This window comes from Haliaeetus albicilla, chromosome 18, assembly GCF_947461875.1.
Source record: "Haliaeetus albicilla chromosome 18, bHalAlb1.1, whole genome shotgun sequence".
Lineage (NCBI taxonomy): Eukaryota > Metazoa > Chordata > Aves > Accipitriformes > Accipitridae > Haliaeetus > Haliaeetus albicilla.
In genome coordinates, this window is record NC_091500.1 from 17,552,782 (window position 1) to 17,572,380 (window position 19,599).

Here is a 19,599-nt window from a genome sequence, read left to right on the forward strand (position 1 = left end):
ATGGACAAAGGGTGAAATGGGAGGATTGCCATACTGCCACTTCAAAGACTATCACAAACTTATAAAAATATGTTTCAGAGATGGATGACTGCATGAATAAGCTCGTACCAGGCCTTCTGAGTTTGCATTTTGAGCAGTTCTGATGGACACTAATCAAAAAAACTAAGAAAATATGAATTCTACTGGGCTGCCAGTATGTGTGTTTTGAATTAGAAAAGGAAAAATCTTCCCCCCCCAAAAAGACCAAGTTTCCTTTCCTCTTTTTGGTTTCTGGCACAAGACATGCAAATGTGGGACAGAGAAAATATCCTGCTCAAAAGAAGAGAGTCTTGGGAAGTCAGCAGTATAAAAAAAAAGGTTTCTTGAAAAAAAACCACCAACACAAACTCCATGTTTCACTACAAAATGAAAAGTAAGATGCAGAGAAAGCAGCAGTCACAGACCTGTTTCTTTCATGTTTTCAGCTCACCTCATTCCAGATAACTTCTGGTCAGCAACTTCAATGCCATCTAGGCTCATCTCAAAGACTTAAGACATGAAGAGAAGAAGCACCACCAGTTTTGCAGAGTATGATCCTGACAAGTGGAGGGATCAAGCGCCTTTGCAGGCAATGATCCACAGAGCAAAAGCACATCATTAGCCTCATGAATGAGGTAGGTTATTCTTGTGAGCAGAAGAGAATCAAGATTCATGATATTGGAAAACACAAAACAATTAATCTGGTAAAATCTCTACATCCTCTGCATTTTCAATGCTTACTTAAAGTTAATCTGTATTATCGTAGCATTTTATGGCTTGCCAGTGCAGCTTACTGATCATATTATGCCCCAAAAGGAATCTGACCATTTGCAAAAATCAATAATGATCCATAGTCAGCAATTGCAATGGGCCAGAGAATGTCCATTCCCGTCAAATGGGTATACTAGCACTTCCTATAGAGGGAAAATAGGAAATTAAGGCGGTAAGTCAGCATTTCTAAAAATGTGCATCTAAATTATCAGTTAAACTACTCTCAGTAGCATTTGGACCCTGGATATTAGCTGTCTTCTGAACTCCAAAAATAGCTCAAAAAAAAGAGAGCACAAGAATTGAAAGTAGTGGGAGAATGGAGGTTTTCTGCCTATGTTTTGCTACTGTTTTTGAAGGGGTAGGTAGGATCTGAATTTGTAAGCTCCATCATTGAATTCTGGGGCCATGGTGCATGCTGAGAAATGGTATCTAGCCACAGAGCCCTGCTCATAGGGAAGGAAATAAGGCAAATAACATACAACTGCTATTAGTCACCACTATGGCATTTTTTCCAAGTTTAAGCACTTTGGTTTTGGGGGTATTTTATTAATATCATATTTTCAGAAGAAGTAGATGCTTTTGTGGAAAGCTAACAGTAGCCCAATACAAAAACCTTTCCAGAACCATTAATGAGAAGTAAAATTTAATGAAGTGCTTTCAACCAAACGATTATTTTTTTTTAACTTCCAACCCTAGCTGCTGGATCATAGTTCCTTACTTTTGCGGTGCAGGATATTTTAGGAAGAACTTTTATTTTGTGAGCCATATTGCACAGGTACCACAAGAAGTGCCAGTAATGAAATGTGCAGAACTGCGAGCACTTCATTGTCACAGACTGATTTCTAGTCTTTATTTCATCCTGTTCTCATTCTTGTCTCCTCTGCAAGGGGTAATTAAAAGCATAAGAAAAAATGGTCATCTTTTCCTATAGAAGTTCATCAGTGAAGTCCCCCGAAGATGTATGCAAGGGCCTGTTGGTAGAAGATCTGGCAAAAGAAATATTAAAGTAACATACCTTACAAATAATACAAAGCTATTAGGAAAAATAAATGCTGGAAAGAGTTGCAGAGGAATATGATGATACTGACTGACTATGTGATAAAATGTCAGATACAATGCAGTGATAATTGTGTAGAGTGATGCTAACTTTTTAGATACACAGCAATGGCTTTTGGGCTGGCTCTCACCACTCAGAAGAAATCTCTGAGTTCTCCAAAAACATCGGCCCGGGGCTCAATACAGATGAGGACAGGAAAGGTGCTCAAATGTGTGGAACATCTTTCACAGGTGGAGTGATGAAATAGGCTAGGGGTCTTCAGCCTGAAGGGAGGAAGTGATGGAAATCCCCGAGATCGTGACACGTGGGGGGAAGGTGAATAAAGAGTGATTATTCAGCCCTGCTCATAAGACTGGAACTAGAAGGCATCAAATGTAAACTACTGGATGGCAGGTTTGGAACACATACCCTGTGTGTAGTTAGACTGTGCAAGTCATTACTTGATAAGTGCAAAAAGAGTTTAGACATGTACAGAAAGTTATTAAACAGGTTCATAGAATAAAAATCCATTGAGAGGTATTAAAATATCTTCTTATCGGGGAGTCCCTGACAACACATCATGAAGAGAAGAGTGAGCCAACTGAGAAACTATGAGTATACATTCGCCCTGTTCTTTTACTCTTCCTTAGCTCCATTGCTGGAAATGTGACAAAAGGCTGTCAGGACTCCTGGTCTCACACAGCAAAACTGTTCCCATGTTGAAGGGTACTTTCAGATATTCTGTAATCTATATGATATGTGAAGTGTACGTGTGAATGTTTTGGTAGCTGGTGGCAGTTGCTGTGACCAAAGTGAGGAGATGTTCAGAGCAGGGCCACTGCTTCCCAGTCACAGCTTCCTCATTGTGCCCTTTGGTGCTAAAGAACCTGAGATGAGGGAGGGGAATTCAGAGTTTCTGTCTCTCTTACTCAATTCCAAGAAAAGGTAAAACTTACTTCTATGAAATGGTGAGGCCAGTATTTTGTGGTTTGGTTACATTTTTTTCTTTTTTTTTTTTTTTTCCTTCCCTCGTTTAGTTTAACCAGACAGTCAAATTTCAATAATGCTCATCACTTCTTGACTCACTGTTTTATGTTGATGTTTATTCATGTTCTCCTGATTGTACAACTCACCAGTTCCCTCTCCTTAATGTGTTGATACCAGCATCCAGGGATAGTATAAAAAACTGGAGGGAAACACGGTCATTTACTCCCTCTGGTCTTGTTTGTTTGCTTCGGAAGTATTTGCACTGACACAAATAGACTTTCCTTGTGCATGGAAAGAGATAAGGTTGGGGTTTTCTGCTTCATGTGTTCTGTACCACACATATTTTCCCCACCCACACCCTCACTCACTTTTATACATGCTCACACACAGATGTACTTGTATACTAGCAGGTTTCAGAGAATTTCACTCAGCTTAGGAGAATGTGACCGATGTCTGGGATGAAATGCTTATATTTTCAGCATCACGAGTCATTTCCACTAATCTTACCATCACAGGTGGGTGTTTCTGGGAAGAGTGCTAAAGCACCTGTCACTCAGCATTTAGGACACTGAAATAGCATTAGTGAAAGTAGTGCTATGAAAAGTTGGGGTGCACCATGTTATCACAAACTATTTGCTGCCTGCCCAGTTTAGCCCCATTTTCAGAAGCGAAGAAGTGATTTAGCTAATAGGTGATGCAGTTGTCTGTTTTTCTGCCTATTCCTTTGTTGAAAATGTCAATATGGCTCATAGCTCTGCCTCATTGCCATATCTTTGACTACTACTTCTCATATGGGAATCTGCACATAGATAATTCAAGTGATTTTATGAATAGAAGGCTTTTTCTGAACCTGCTGCATTTTGCTCAAGCATTCTCCCTAAGCTGGGTGTCTCTGCGGATAGATGAGTGCATCTGCAAGTTTCAAGATGTGCAGTTTCTGTGGGTGGGGTGGAATGAGTGTGGTGGGGTGAAAGAAGAGAAGAAGAAACGGTCTCCAGCATCAGTAAAGTTTCTGGTGCCTCACTTCAATATCTGTTCTCTTACAGGTTCTGCTTTTTAAACACTGACCTCAGGAGAAGCTCTGCAGGATGAAAGGGTTATTATGTGAATGGACACCTTGAGTCACCTGGGGTAAATTACTACAGTCTCTCAGTTGTTAGTTAAGTCTTTGTGTTCTGGTGAAATCAGTGGAGCTTGTTTTCACTGGTGTAGTATCTGAGCCATCAAGTTTAATGAATCATTGCAAATAATCTAATCTGCACTTGCAGGTGCTATTAAAACATTTTTTTTTACCAAGAGATTTTTTTTTTTACGTAGGAAAAGCAATCTTTCTCAGTCACAATGGTTCAAATATGGAGTAGTGTGATAGGTTTTTCTCATTAGAAAGCCTGATGCTGAATTCAATATTCCCTTCTGCTAAACTTACCTCCTCCAGAATTTAAGATTTTAAGTTGCAGGGGATAAAACATAAGGCCCTGGTTAACTGCAAATAAATAGTGCCAGAAATATGTACAGATGGTACCTGAAGTTCACTGCTGAAGACTATCCAGTAAACTATATATAATTTGCACAACATGTATGTACAGGATGAAGAACAACTTTTTTGTGGTTTCTCACATTTGTAAAAAAACAATGCAACAAAAAAAGAAGTCATAAATGAACACTCTCAGTCTGTGAAACTTCTTATTTGGGAAAACAACAACCTGTATTTCTATTTATTTACCTTAATTAAATTAATTAATTTAACAGCTCTGAAGATTTCAGCATTTTACAGTATGCAGGTGTAAATATCTGGCGAGTAGACTGTATACATTAAACTACATCTACTTAGCTAGTAAATATTTTGCCGCATTAGTTTGCTCATTCCCAAGCAATCAGTTGTGAACTCCAGTGTTGTAACGGGTCCACAGGGAACATTTGTGCTTTGGTTGGCACTTAGATTAAATTCATCAAATGATTTTTTTCTCCCTTCAAGGCTGACATTTCAGAATGTTTTTTTTAAAAGGTTGTGTGCCAACTGCCAAAGTCAATTAATTAAATGGTAAATCTGAAATTTGTCGGGGAAGACTATCATTCCATTTTGCTGTGTGACCTTGGAAAAGTGAACATTTAATCCACAAAACACATGGCTTACCAGAGGGTCCTGATCTGCTTGCATTGAAAATAAAGCAAAACTCCCAGAGATTTTTTGTGAGATTAGGGATTACCTCAAGGATGGCATTTTACCCTGCATTTTCCTTCGGCTTTTGTATGTGGTAGTAATGAGAATATCCTTTGAGGTCCTGCTATGCTTTGTGGCTTAAAGGATTCAGCACTTAGTAGAAGGAAAATGTACAAATTTGTGGCCTCGTTTTCCATATATTTGGAGGCACCCCAGATAAAGGTATGGTTTACAGTCCCAGAATTTGTGATTCCTATGCTGGCCAAAGAATTTCATCTCAAATCTGTAAAGGAGATGATAGGGGCAAAATTCAACTGACACGAGCAGATGGTGATCCTATTCTAAGATAGTGTAGGTACTACAAATCTCTCCCCAAAACACACACCTCCTAAGGAGGGTATCTGCCTTCAATGACTACAAAGGCAGCCTGGTTTCAAAGCTTAGGCTAGACCTTAGTTCTCTCCCCCTTACTCCCTGTGTCACTACATCTTATTGAACTCGTTATACTGTATTTATATATTTTTATATGTATTTATATTTAGCTTTACCATCATAAAATGCTTCGAAATGAATGCAGTGCAGTGGCTGTTTTCAACTGTTAGTTTTCTGTCATTATTTTTATGTAAGGGAGGTAATTCTTCTCAGGATTTATAATCTTGTGCATTCTCCTACCCCTTTGCTTTATATAGTGAATGGAGTAACAGTTCTTTCTCTCAAAACCCTGTAATGCATTTCTTAGGACATGTTTCTTCCTCCGCCACCTCTGTGGCATTGTCCTGCCTGTCCAGATATAGGATATTTTGAAGTAAGGATATCTCATGTTTTCTGGCTGAAATTGTTCCACCCTGTGAAAGAGATTTGCAAATGTGATGGCCCAGAGACCGAGTCATTCAGGTGCGAGCAGAAGTGGGAGATCTTCAGCTCTGCTTTTCTGAGCCACTGTTACTGTATTTAATCTGAGGGATATTTGATGTAAAACATCAGCAAGAATGCCTCCAAGAATGAGATAAATGAAGGATACCAAGCTGTGGATAACACTTGAGGTCAAGGCTACTTTGATTTCCCAGCTTCTTCATACTGTAAAAACTGAAGTGTTTCTATCTATGCCTAGAAGAAGAATCCCTGAGGAGACTTGGGAAACTTTAGTTTAAACACTTGAAGGACTTCAGATGGGGCCAAGGCTAAGCAATAGATGAGCAGAAGCTTAGAATATTGAATTTTAGTTTAAATCCTATCTGGAGCACCTAAGTTCTTGGGTGAGTCTAGAACTCAGCTGATGTGTATTTAAAATTCCTTCCTGTAGGATGGATTTGTTGATATTTATTTATCTCAGGGGAATGGTGGGCAGAGAAATGGGTCAAAGCATTCACTTACAGTAATAACTGTACTACATGTGGACTTAGACAAATAGAAAAGGTGTTGTAAATGGCTTGTAAAATTTGGCAGAGAACAAATCTCATGAATGTTTCTAGGTGATCACTAGATTACCAAGTTTCCCTTAATCAATGTTGGGTGGTTATCTATATTGTTTCTGTGCAAAATGCCTGTATCTCCCTGTGAACTGTGAATCCAGTTTTCCAAGAGATCATTAAACATGAAAGAACTAAACATCCTAATTTTTTTCCCTAAAGTTATATCTCAGCATTGTCTTCATCAGTAGCCTTGTCTGCAGGAAGTGTAAAGTTTCCTGCTATGATTGTTTGACTGCTGCCAATTATCAGATCTGCTGTTGGCAGCTTTCCCCTCAACCTGCTGATTAGCTAATGTGTGGTTACTAATACAATATGGGAAACTGGTGTAAACGAGGAAGCAAAAGATTTATTAATTTCATGTGCTAAATACTGTTTGTAATATAATTATCAAGACTGTGAAAAGAAATCCTGGCTTAAGAAATAGTCAGGTTTCTGTGCCTTTTGTGAAATGAGGCACAAGAATTTTGTGCAGTAAACAGGCATATTTTCCCCTTGATACACACACATAATTTTCATTAGATTCATAGATTTTAAAGGCAGAAGAGGGACCATTAGAGCATCTATTCTAACTACCTGTAAAACACAGGCCACAGAATTTCATCCAGCTACCCTGTATCAGAATTAATAGAAAACAGGAGCCAAATCCTGAGCTGGATGTACAGCAGTGTTACTCCACCAAGCTGGAATAGTGGAGATTTATACCAGCTGAGAAATTGGCAGTAGACTTAAGTGACAATGGATTCTTTTTGCATGAGCCTAAATGAAAATGGTCACTTATATTTTAATAGCAATGTTGAAAGAGCCTTGCTGGGAGTCAGTTTTTGCAAAATATTTTAAACTTTAGAAGAAAATGAATTTTTTTTTTTCTAAACCTTTCTGGGATGATTGTGTTCCCTGTTGTAATTTAAACTTGTCCCTTCACTGAATCTCCTGAAGAAAAGGCATAAAGTTAGCAGAAGAAAAATATTTCTCTTTAAATTGAAACCTGTGCCAAGATTCTTATTTGTAATTAATTCATGCTGTAGGATTTTAGTGGGGGAGGGAAGAACTGAATAATGTAATAAAAACCTGAATTTTCCCAGAGCCAAGAAGAACTTGAACTCAAAAGTTCAAAGATTAAAAGTCTCAAGAGCTAAAATGTAGAGTCCATGATTTCTTTCATTAGGTTCTATATTTGGCAAAACAAGATGTCTCATCACTCTTTCATAGCCATCTGTACGTGTGTGTGGATGATGTTATTATATTTATAGCAGATACAGCCTTATCATTCAGCTACAGACAGACTTCTACCTGCTCAGAGCCACAGGGTTTAAGAACGCACTCAGACAATATTGACATAGCCAACACCGTAACATCCTGCAATCTGCACAGAAACTAAGACTTTGTGCACACCAAAGCTGAACAAAAAAACTTCCTTCCTGCTCCCCAACTCAAGAGAGAATGTTTAAAGGGAAACACCGGTGTGGGGAGAATAGCCTTCAGATTCCCAATCCTTTTCTGTCAGTTCTGTCTCAGGTGAAGAAGGTGAAGGCTTCAGAAATCTGACTATCACATCAACATTTGGAATACATAAACAGGAAGGCACCTCCTTATTAGAGTAGTTGCTTACGTGGACAGTAAGCAGGGAGAATCTCCTCTCATAATACTCACATTCTCAACGACTATAAGCCAATGGCTAGTTTGGCTGAAGAACAGTTGGAGGTGCTTTATATTTGCTTAAAAAAAAGTAAACAGAATAGATACATTTTAATACATTCCGCATACTTTTTTTTTCCCCTAGTGCTTTTCTTCTTCAGAGCTGGAAGTCTGTTTCAACATGTCACAGCACATTTCAGTGCCACTGTCATATAGAGAAAACATTATGGTAATTTATTGCACAGATAAACATCAGAAGACATGCTCTGAAGCTTACCAATAAAGCCCACTTCTCTCTCTCTCTTTACTTTAAGCAGGACTAAAAGAGCCAATCCCTCCTTGAGCAGCAAGGTTTCTCTTTGTCCTTAGCCAGAAGGATTTAAGTGTTCCCCATCTTTTAGGAAATCCTCATTTACCTCTATTGTACCACTAAGTATTTGGTAACATCACTCTTGCCTACATGCTTCAGCCTGTTGCAAACCACATCTGCCTCATGAGGTACACCCAGCTGCTCAACTGTTCTTCCCACAGTGCCTAGACCTAAAGTTCATTCAGCACTCCATAAAAAAATTGAGGAATATTACCTGTGTTTCTATTTTATGCAGCCAGGCAAGACAAACCAACTAACAATGCCATCTTAAATACTGCCCTGTCATGAACATCAGCCTGTTAGCTTATGTTAGATGCTACTGTGAAATGGATCCTCAGGAATGAAACACTGGGAAGAGAGTGGCTTGTGAACGAGGACAACCCTTTGTAGCACCTTGCCAAGTTTGGTGATATATTGAAGCATGTAGAGGTCACTGCTCCTTCTAATCCTGCCTCGTTATGGTATCTTCTTCCCAAACAAAGATGTGTGTAGAATGTGCTAGTATATCTGCACTATAATATGAGGTAAGACAAAACAAAACATGGGTGCCATGGAGAAGCCAGACAAGAGACGCTCTGACTGAGGTCTGAACTGTATATTATGGGTAACTCAGTTTAATCCTGTGCTTATTGTTTGGTTCAGTCCTACATTTCTCAGTCCACAAGGCTGACCTCCAAGAAACTTTGGAAATACTGTTTTCCAAAGGCTATTGTTATAGAAAAATTGGCTATGGTTTATGGTCTTGCCAAATTAAATTTAGCTTCAGGGAACGTGACATGAATTCTGTATAGTATAGCCTCACCAGTGAATAAAAAGGCTTCTTCAGCAGAGTCATATATAAATATCAGTAATATAAAATTCTGACAATTGTTAAGAGCATTGCATTCACAGAAGGTTTGCACTTTCAGTCTGGTGATAAAACATCAGTCTGTGTATAGTTCCATTTTGTCATTTGCTTGTGGAGTACTTCTTTCCTACACTAAAATTAAAATTGAAAAGACTTTTTCACTTTTGGGGAAAAGAGGACCATTGAAGAGAAATTCTCCCTGACAAACTAATAGATAAGGTCTGCCACGCTAACTCAAAAGCAAGCAAAAGGTAAAAATTGAATCTCTTTATCACAGTTAAGTCATTTTTCTAAACTGGGGAAGTAATATAGGATGGAATCTATGGAATAGATTCTCTTACAGAAAGTGCTTTTAAACTTTAAAAGGTCCATAACTAATACTGGGAATAGTTATAAATGACAGGGTTCTCTTTTAGATTATGTTGCATTTATTATATTCTACTGGGACTTTATGGAGATTCTCAAGGAATTAAAGTTATATTTATGATAAAAACATGGAGCTGCTTCTAAATAGCATTTTCATCATATTAACTGTTGCCTAGATAACAGGCATATCTCCTCGAGCACCTCTATTCTGGTTTAGCACTACAGCTTGCAAATTAATACAGTCATTATAAGACAGCAAAGCTATATCACTTACCATTTCATTATTGTTCAAATCAAAATCCATATTTTTTTCAGTTTTCCCTAGGGTTATAAACTGGATAGGGAAACGTTATCATCTTGCAAAATAATCTCTCAAGACTCACTCTCTTTGGTGTTAAGAGGAGCAGTTAATCATATTACAGTAATTTTCATATTAATAGGTCCTGTGCAAAGAGAGAGTTAATGCTCTCCTTCTACATTCAATCCTCCAACAGAGTTTTTTATATATACATATATTTATATATGTGTGTATGTATATATATGTGTATATATATATTAATCTGCTTGGAACTAGATTAGCACAAAAGATATCACGTCCTACTCAGTATACGAATCAGGGTCACATCAACAGCATACCCTTAAATTTTTAATCAAAATGGCAATCTGTCATTGCTAAGAGAGTTTGGTAATGCTTAAGTGAATAACATGAATACATACCATGTTTTAATGGAAAATACAGAGGATAACTTACTGCAGCAGAAGAAAACACTCCACAGAGTACCTTGCAGATACCTTACTCCTTACAGGAGAAGCTGTGATCCTACAGCACGTGTATTGTTCTAAAATGAAAATCATCTTTAGATGATTCTATTCTGAATTCTATTTTTTGAGGGATTAATGCACCCTTTACCTTTGAGATCTTCTCATATGCTGTAATATTCTGAAAGCTTCTCATACGATGTTGTATATTTAATTATGTAATGTTGTTATTTAAACTCAGAGCTTTAACTTTATGTATGAGCATTTTCTGGTATTTTTCTTTTTTTCCAATCTGCTAACCTGAGTAATGCAGTCTGTTCAGAAGAACTTAAGGGTGAATTGAAGGAGCTGGCCAAGGGGTCAGGTGTTTGCCTAATTTTTGGCAGCCTGAATGTGAAAGAAAGATGGGTCAGGTCTGCAGAGGCACGGGGGAGACCTGGCTCTGCTCCACTCCCACTCTGCCCCAGCTCGGTGGGAAGCTGCTCCACATGGGAGCCTGAGTCCTGCCCAGGCATCGTGGCTAATAAGCCCCACGGAGAGTGGGATCAAGACCTGGAGCGGGATGCTGACTTAATGTGGCCGTCTGGCTCCCGGAGCCGGTCGGCTTAGCCCATGAAGGAGCCCACTGCCTCTTCTTTGGCAGTGCGGGAAGATACTCCCTTGGTAAACCTTTGCTTTCTGTCAGCATCCGCTCTCCTTTTGCTAAGCTCTGTTACCGTAATGATGCCATCTCTCTCAACGTCCTTCATTATTCTCCCCACCCTCGTTCCCAGGGGGTCTGATTAAAATCAGTGGAAAGCTTCCTTGGATTTTACTGGCTTTGGTAGTCAGGCTCTGCTCCTTAATTTGCCTTTCTTGTCTGTTTTTAACTCTGCTTTCTGTTTAGACTCACTTCTGCAATGTTCTTTGCATCCCTCATCTTCCCCCACTTTTGTATACTTTTATTCCCATTCCTGACCTGCTCGACAACTGTTAAATTAGGCAGTGAGTAAAATGCAGATTAAAGAAGCGCTTTCAGCTTTGAGCTAAAATGCGTTGACAGTACTCACAAGAGGCCTAGAGAAGACACGAAAAAGTGGCATCATTTTGGGAGGAAAAAAGGTAGAAAAATGTTTCTCATCAGATCTGAGGACTCCTGGCTGCCTTAATGAGGTCACGAGTCCACTAATAGTGTGTAGAAACAGTTTTAATTGGTGATAATTTTAACACTTGTTTAACGAAACTTAAAGGCAGCTGGATTTGGGTTCTATCTGCACCATACCAGTGTAAATCAAAAGTAATGTTATTCAAACTTATTTTCTTTTTTATTAGCAGCACTTTAAAATAAATCAGACTCTAATGCGCTCCTGAATTTCAGATGCTATCCTATATTTCCATTTATAACCTGACATAATTCCCACACAGCATATGGTATTAATCTGGTGTAAACACCATGTTATAATGATACCCGAACACATACAGCTGACATGAAAATGTCTTCAAGTACAATATTTCCAAAAGCAATTATGTCTGTATGGTTGGTAGTTAGCTTGTTGTGTGAATTTTTAATTCTTATTCATACGTACATGAAAGTACACAAGATGAAACATTATGTATGAAAAAGGAGATAATTTTCACTGTCTGCAAAAAAAGAAAAAAAAAATTCAGCATGGTCTACTTTTTTTGTCCTGTCAGGCTTTCATAAGGAAATCTCACCTTCATGTGAAAACATTATTTTTGCAGTGTTGAAATTTCCTTTGTTTGCGTTAGAGGGTGGATGTGTAGATTGGTGCAAGGAACACAGTGTCACAAAGTGAAACTGATGACATTTTTTTAAGAGAAAATTATCTCCAAAATAAGTATTTAAGGAAATTTTAAAATTCTCAGTGAAGGTAATATTCCTCCTGATGTGTATATGCCCCAGATACCAACTTCTGCTGGTAGCCAAGCATTTTTCAATGTTCCCTGCTGATGGGGGTGGGAGACCAGCACCCCTTGTCCAGGTAGATGCATATGTGAAATCCTTAAAAAATTGCCTAACACTGGAGTTGAGCCAATCATTTTGTTAAAAGGAGACAAATAAAAGCATGTATTTTGGAAAGTAAATTGTGGATAGTAATATTTTTGCTTGAACACTTGCCAGTAGGGCCAGATTTACAGCTGGTGTAAACTTTTCTAGTGCCACTGAGTTAACACCAGTTTGAGATGGAAAATCCATTTATTAGGATGAAGTGCAGCTTTTTCACAGATTGTAGCTCCACCTGCTACCCACACTCTCCTTTTTTTTAGCCTTTCCTACTGCCTTTTTGTTTTCCTGAGGATCCTTTCTTAAATACGTTCCTAAGACAAACAGTAGAAGGCAACCTCAGTATCACATTCTTACAATGAGAAGGAATTGCTCAACAATCCAGCTCTGCACTCATTAGCATCAGTATAAATCCGCAGAGACTTCATTTTAATGGCTTCATACTTGCACTACAGTGAATAACAGTAGGTTAGGCTGTTGATGGCTTTGTAAAGTGAGCATTTCCAGCTCATGCCTATTACCCAATACAATATCTTAGTTTTAAAAAAGAGGTGGCTAAACAAATCGCAACGGGGAAAGTGTAAATCTGGAATAACTCCACTGAAAATTTACACCAGTGTGACTAAGAATTGAATTTAGCCCATTTGGTTGAATTCCTCTTAATGGTTTCTGCATGTTCAAGCATCCACCAGAGATTAGATGGAAACCAGCAGACTTGCTGTTATCTGCGATACAAGCAGGGCACCAGAGGTGAAAGGGTAATGCATTATCACACTGCACCACCTGGCCCATCCAACACAATTTGAGCAACCATAATTGTATTGATTACTTCTTGTGCTCATGACTAATGACCTCTAGCTGCAACCCTGCATTTTCTAAATCTTTTATATTCTGATTTAATAATAAGATTTGATGAAAAATTGCCATTAGCCAATGCTAATGATTAGTCAGCAGGACTGAATGCCGCCAAGTGCCAATGAGTTTCCTTATTCTGAAATTAAAAAGGACAGAGAACTTCTCTGGGTTAATAATACAATGATTCTGTCTCAATCAGGAATGAAAGAAAACAACTCTAATTTACAAATGTAGCAAAATGTATGGCTATTACTAATAGCTGCATTTTACAGGGAAGTGTTTGAAGAATTAAAGGGAATTTGTCACAGATGGTGGGGACAGTTTGCTTTTACGTTTTATATTTGATTGGAAAGTCAGTGTCAGATGGTGTGTGAGGGGGCATTTTCCTAAAGAAAGCCATTTCCTTTGATGAAACAAGAACATGGGGTTTATTCAGTCTTTCCATGCGCATCCCTGCCACAACAAAACAATGCAAAGTGTATGTAGGCAAAAATGAATTGTGATGGCTTTAGAAAATGACAAGGGGATTTGTCCAAGTTATTTACCTGCTGAGAATATATTAACCTATGATACTTATTTATTTTTTTCAAAAGGATGACTTAATATTTAAACAAAAGGACATATTGTCACATCTTCCACAGAAAGTAAAAAAGTATGCTGTTTCCTTTCAGGAGGGTAAAATATTTAAACACATACTAATTTTTAGATATGTAGCTAAATACTCCTGAAGTGTGTTTGGTTCAGGATGGACTTAAGCATACACTTAAGAGCTCTGCTGAACCTGAATCGAGGCCCTGGTGTTTCTGAAGATGGGGTGCACTAGAGGAGATGCTTCATGGGGGAAACATCTGCTGCGGGATGTGGTGTTCTCTCAGATCCCATTGAACCTGACTGAAGGACTGGGTGACATTGAAGTCAATGAGAGCTGAAAGCACTCAGCACCTTTCAGGTTCAGATCTCTAAATAGTAAAAGACACTTGAGGCACAGTAAAAGCATTTCCCCCCTGTCACACAGGAGCAAGAAAACTGTCCTGTCTCACTTTCATCCTCCAGAAAACAAAACATGTCCCAAACCTGAGTCTTTTAAGATTTTTAGGGTATTTGAATAAAGAAATACCTCTTCTAATAACTATGTACATAAAATCTTTTATTGGGTTTGCATGGCAAGGTTGTGGCAGCAGGGGGACTACAGGGGTGGCTTCTGTAAGAAGCTGCGAGAAGCTTCCCCCATGTCCAACAGAGCCAATGCCAGCCGGCTCCAAGATGGACCCGCCACTGGCCAAGGCTGAGCCCATCAGTGATGGTGGTAGTGCTTCTGGGAGAACAGATTTAAGAAGGGGAAAAAACTGCTGCACAACAGCAGATGGAAGAGAGGAGTGAAAACGTGAGAGAAACAGCCCCGCAGACCCCTAGGTCAGTGCAGAAGGAGGAGGAGGAGATGCTCCAGGCGCCGGAGCAGACATTCCCCTGCAGCCCGTGGGGAAGACTATGGTGAGGCAGGCTGTCCCCCTGCAGCCCAGGCAGGTCCACGGTGGAGCAGATATCCACCTGCAGCCCAGGGAGGACCCCACGCCAGAGCAGGTGGGTTCCCGAAGGAGGCTGTGACCCCGTAGGAAGCCCGCGCTGGAGCAGGGTCCTGGCAGGACCTGTGGCCCCGTGGAGAGAGGAGCCCATGGAGCAGGTTTTCTGGCAGGACTGGTGACCCCGTGGGGGACCCACGCTGGAACAGGCTGTGCCTGAAGGACTGCAGCCTGTGGAAGGGACCCACGCTGGAGCAGTTTATGAAGAACTGTCTCCCCTGGGAAGGACCCACATTGGAGAAGTTTGTGAAGGACTGTCTCCCATGGGAGGGACCCCACGCTGGAGCAGGGGAAGAATGAGGAGTCCTACCCCTGAGGAAGAAGGAGCGGCAGAGACAACATGTGAGGAACTGACCCCAACCCCCATTCCCCATCCCCCTGTGCTGCTGGTGGGGAGGAGGTAAAGAATTTGGGAGTGAAGTTAAGCCTGAGAAGGAGGGAGGGGTGGGGGAAGGTGTTTTTGAGATTTGGTTTTATTTCTCATTATCCTACTCTGATTTAATTGGTAGTAAATTAAACTAATTCCCAAAGTCGAGTCTGTTTTGCCTGTGATGGTAGTTGCTGAGTGATCTCTCCCTGTCTTTATCTGGACCCACGAGCCTTTTGTTATATTTTCTCTCCCCTGTCCAGCTGAGGAGGAGGAGTGATAGAGCAGCTTTGGTGGGCACCTGGTGTCCAGCCAGGGTCAACCCACCACAGATCTTTTGTCACCTTCAGGAAAATAATTTTTAAACATACTTTGTTAATAAAGTTTGCTTTTGGCAACTGTTGTTCTCCCTGCTTATTATAAGTGCCTTTAAAATGTTTCCATTAATTAAGGCTGCTTTTATGGGCTACATCCATTTAGTAAAATTACAGAAAGAAGTGCTGCCGACACATCTGCCATTGACTTCTGTTTGCCTGAGCATTTTATACCCCTGTGAATAGCACAGTGGGGAGAGAAAGCCTGCAAAAGAGAATGATAGAAAGAGGTGAATTCTGTCCAGCAAAACATGGAGGTCAGAAGACACTTGGCTGATTACATACTCATGTTTTCCAGGATTGCACAAGGAGAGTGGAAAGTTGGTTGAACTAGTTACAACAGAATAGCACTCTTAAAAATACTAATTGAAATGCTCAGAAAATAAAAATGCATAAAATGTGAGTTTGAATATATGAGATTCTGTTTTGGGGGAGCAGGCAAGAAGGAGGTTGATCTGAACATCTCAGTATTAACTTACGGAGGTTTTTATACACCCTCAGCTGAAAGCATTACTAGCCAGATTATAATTATAATTACCTTGGCTTCATCTCAGTGTTTATCTGCCATGACACCCACCCAGCCACCTGCCTGCTATTAATTCATTCAACACTAACTTCATCTTTTTTCCTTTTATCTTGTTTTTTTCCTGTTATCCTTACTTTAAAAAATGTGTCCGTTATTAGAAACAAACTAACACAATATTTGTTTGTCCATGACATCATGTGTTCCTTTGTTAAAAAAAAAAAAAAGAAAAAAACCAACCCAGAATTCTTCATATTATAAAAATAACCTGTTTGTATTTTATAGTGAAAACTGGAAAGATCTGGCATTTGACTCAAAAACTCAGAACAGCTGATAATCTTCTTTAAATTAAACCTCTTTTTTTCATCCAAAATACTGCCAGATATTCAAATAAGAGGAAATTCATGACAAGGGGTAATAAGCATGATACACAGTTGGCTTGTAGGATTCCACTGTGGATGCAATTCTGTACGAGTCCAGGATATTTGTTGCTGTTGTTGCTCCTGAGGTGCTGAAGTTTGTTGTTTGCTCTGACAGAACATTGAATGTCCAACTCTCCTGCAAAATGATGTTTTTAAAAAATGGCAAAACAGGAAAGACTTGAAATAACAGCCATTCCCACAGCGCTTAAAGCCTTAGAAAGACTTAACACTGCATTCTGCTGTGCTGTTTATAGGACAGAAAGCACTTCTCCCCAGTATGCCTGGGACTGTGAACTGGTGCTGTTGTGTAGATGTCCTTTTGGATGTTCGGTGAGTGGTAGATTGAAGAACAAACTGTAATGTGTCAGAGGGAGCTAATTATAATAATGGCTCAGGGTCAGGTAAATGCTTCACTATTTATCTGACCCAACCACTGTTTATTATACTCCTTGTGTCAACACATTTTTACAGAGTGAAAATTAGCAACTAATTAATTTAATTTCAGGAGTTAATGCCACTGTAAAGGAAAATAAGCAAGGTTTATATTGAATAGTGATGTTTCTAGAAAGGAGCATTATAAACATGGAAGTGAAGAGTTTAAAAGCAGCTTCGAGCTGAGTGGTGTAAAGGTCTGATCCTGCAACTGTTCATCAAGCCTCAGTTCATCAAACTGCACTTAACTTTAAGTATCTGGTCAAGTCTTGTTTGAATCAAAAGCATGTGTTTAAATGCTTTCTGCACTGGGGTCTTCGACCCTGCTCAAGCAACATTTCTGACTTTGTTGAGCCTGCTTGCCTGGGGAACTGTGTCAGGGTGAAGGCCTAATTGCCTGTATTCCTCTCTCTACTGTTGATGCTCCTTTTTTAAATGACATTTCTGCTCTCTGTCAGTTAAAGTTTGGAAATGTCAGAATGTAAGACATGTTATCCAGACTGCTGTACAGATTTTGGGGGCACAGTTCAAGCAAGCAAATGAATGAAGGGGAATTTCTGAGGGAGTATTCTTATTGCGTATTATATTTTTCAGCTCCCCAAAGTATGCGAGCTGCTGTTTATTGTTGGTTCCTGAGGTGTTCCAGCTGATGCAGTCTTCCTTTAGCATAACTTAACAAAGACACAGCAGCACCTTGTGTATGTGGAGACAATAATTCTTTGCACTTTTACAGTCTTTTTAATCTGAAGACTTTAAATACTTTAGGACCTACTGGGGCTAAAGTTTTCCCCATCTTTCCTACTTTCTATCTTTTTTTCTTTTATTGTCTTCCCCATCTTTCCTCCCCTCTACCCTTTTATCCTTAAAGGAGGTCAGTACTGGAGAAGCTAAGGCACACTTTTCCCAGGTCCTGGATGATTTCTTTGCTTTCTCTCCAAGCTCTACTGGTGGATGAAAGCCCCTCTTCCCCTGAAGGCCAGAAGAGAGCCCTAGTGTGTCCCAGCCGGATCCCCAGTCTGATTGACTGAAGGTCCAGCGCTCCAAAGCACTCTGCAGGCTGCAGCTGCTGAACAGTTTCCTATAGTTTAAGTGGCTAGCCCCAGGAGATAAAAGAAATCTGTGGCAGAGCTTAGAAAACAACGCAGATGTCTTAGCTGTTCTTCCGCAGACTTAGACATTAAACAGCTTTCACTCCCAATGCGCAGTCATTGATTGCTGGGATTTTTATGTTATCCTTTAAAATTATGGGCCACTGCACACAGGAATCTCTATTTTTAGACCTAATTTTTCTAATAATAAATTCAGGAAATATTTTAATAGTGTGCAATTATCAGAACACAGCTATCAGTCTAAAACTTTTATCCAACACTGTGCTGATTTGGCACTGTGTGGCTAGCCTGGCTGTCTTCAAAGTCATCTTTTGTGTCAGACAGCAATTGCTGCAAGGGAAGTATGTACAGCTACAGCTTTCACCAAGACATTGACAGCTCTGAGGCTGGGGACGGAGGGCGCAATGCGTAGGTCTTATGATCTTCCTCATCTCATTGGAAAAGGTCACAGAAGTCATCAGACTGACTGCAGAACATTTCCTCAGAGCAATGCATCTTTTGTGCTGCAGAGCTACTACTATTTTTGAAGCCATGGTCCATGCAGAACACAAATCTTTTTAGCATGTATATCAGTGCATTAGAAATACTCTCAGGGGACAGGGAGAGGCTTCCTGTTCAGTGCAGTATTTCAACAAAATATTCTAAATTAGAGTAATGTAAAACAGGCAAGAAAAGCCATTGCTGGATTTTGTTCCTTCTTTTCAAAAGCAAGTCAAGGACAAACTAACGCATGGAGATCCTTGACTGTAGTCAATGAGTGTATTTTTTCTTACAAGGAGTTAATAATAAGAAAAAGATCAATGCACTGGAGGTCTGTGGATACTTTCTACATTACAAAACTCACCAGGCTAAAACAGGCTGGGAAGGACGGTGCTGTAGGGACAGCACAGCAAACCATGGACTGTGTGTTTTAGTAGAGAGCTTTGAATGTGTCCCATGTCCTCTGCTTCTACCACATGGGCCTTGCACAAAATCTGTACCCATAAAATGATCATCCTGTGCACAGTATAAAGGATTTTATATAGTATATATTACTTGTGTTCAAGAAGTATCTGCAAAAAAATCATCTGTCTAACAGGCAAATGTCCTAATATACACTTGATAGGGATAGAAAATGGCCCTTCATTTCACATACATGAGTTACAAAATAGAAAAGCTGCTAAAAACCATACAGTCAGAGGTGTCCACAAAGTATTTTCTTCTACACTCTCAAGAAACATTTTTCAATTGCAAATATTTTCCTGTTCACCAATGCCCTGTGGAAACACCTGATAAAGAGGCAGATCAACCCTCATCCTTCATGGGTGTCTGTTATGTCTCACAATAGGTTTGCTAGCAAGCATCCCTGCTATAAACAGGTATTCTGCCTTCAGTCGCTGGCACTAGCCCCTGGGTGATGAACAAATCACAATCCTGCCAATCACCTAGCACTGCACCTGAAAGAGAGGAGTAAATTTCATGAAGGCCTGATCCTGTAATGACATTGCATACTAGTCACGAGTGATCATCA

At 39.7% G+C, this 19,599-nt stretch overlaps 1 long non-coding RNA gene across 1 annotated transcript; it reads left to right on the forward strand.

Annotated features, from left to right (window-relative positions):
* The first annotated feature begins 475 nt into the window (after positions 1-475).
* On the forward strand, positions 476-4,651 carry LOC138689900 (uncharacterized). The gene is made up of 2 exons (XR_011328694.1): positions 476-653; positions 3,859-4,651. It is a non-coding gene; the product is annotated as an uncharacterized lncRNA (long non-coding RNA).
* The last annotated feature ends 14,948 nt before the right edge of the window (positions 4,652-19,599 follow it).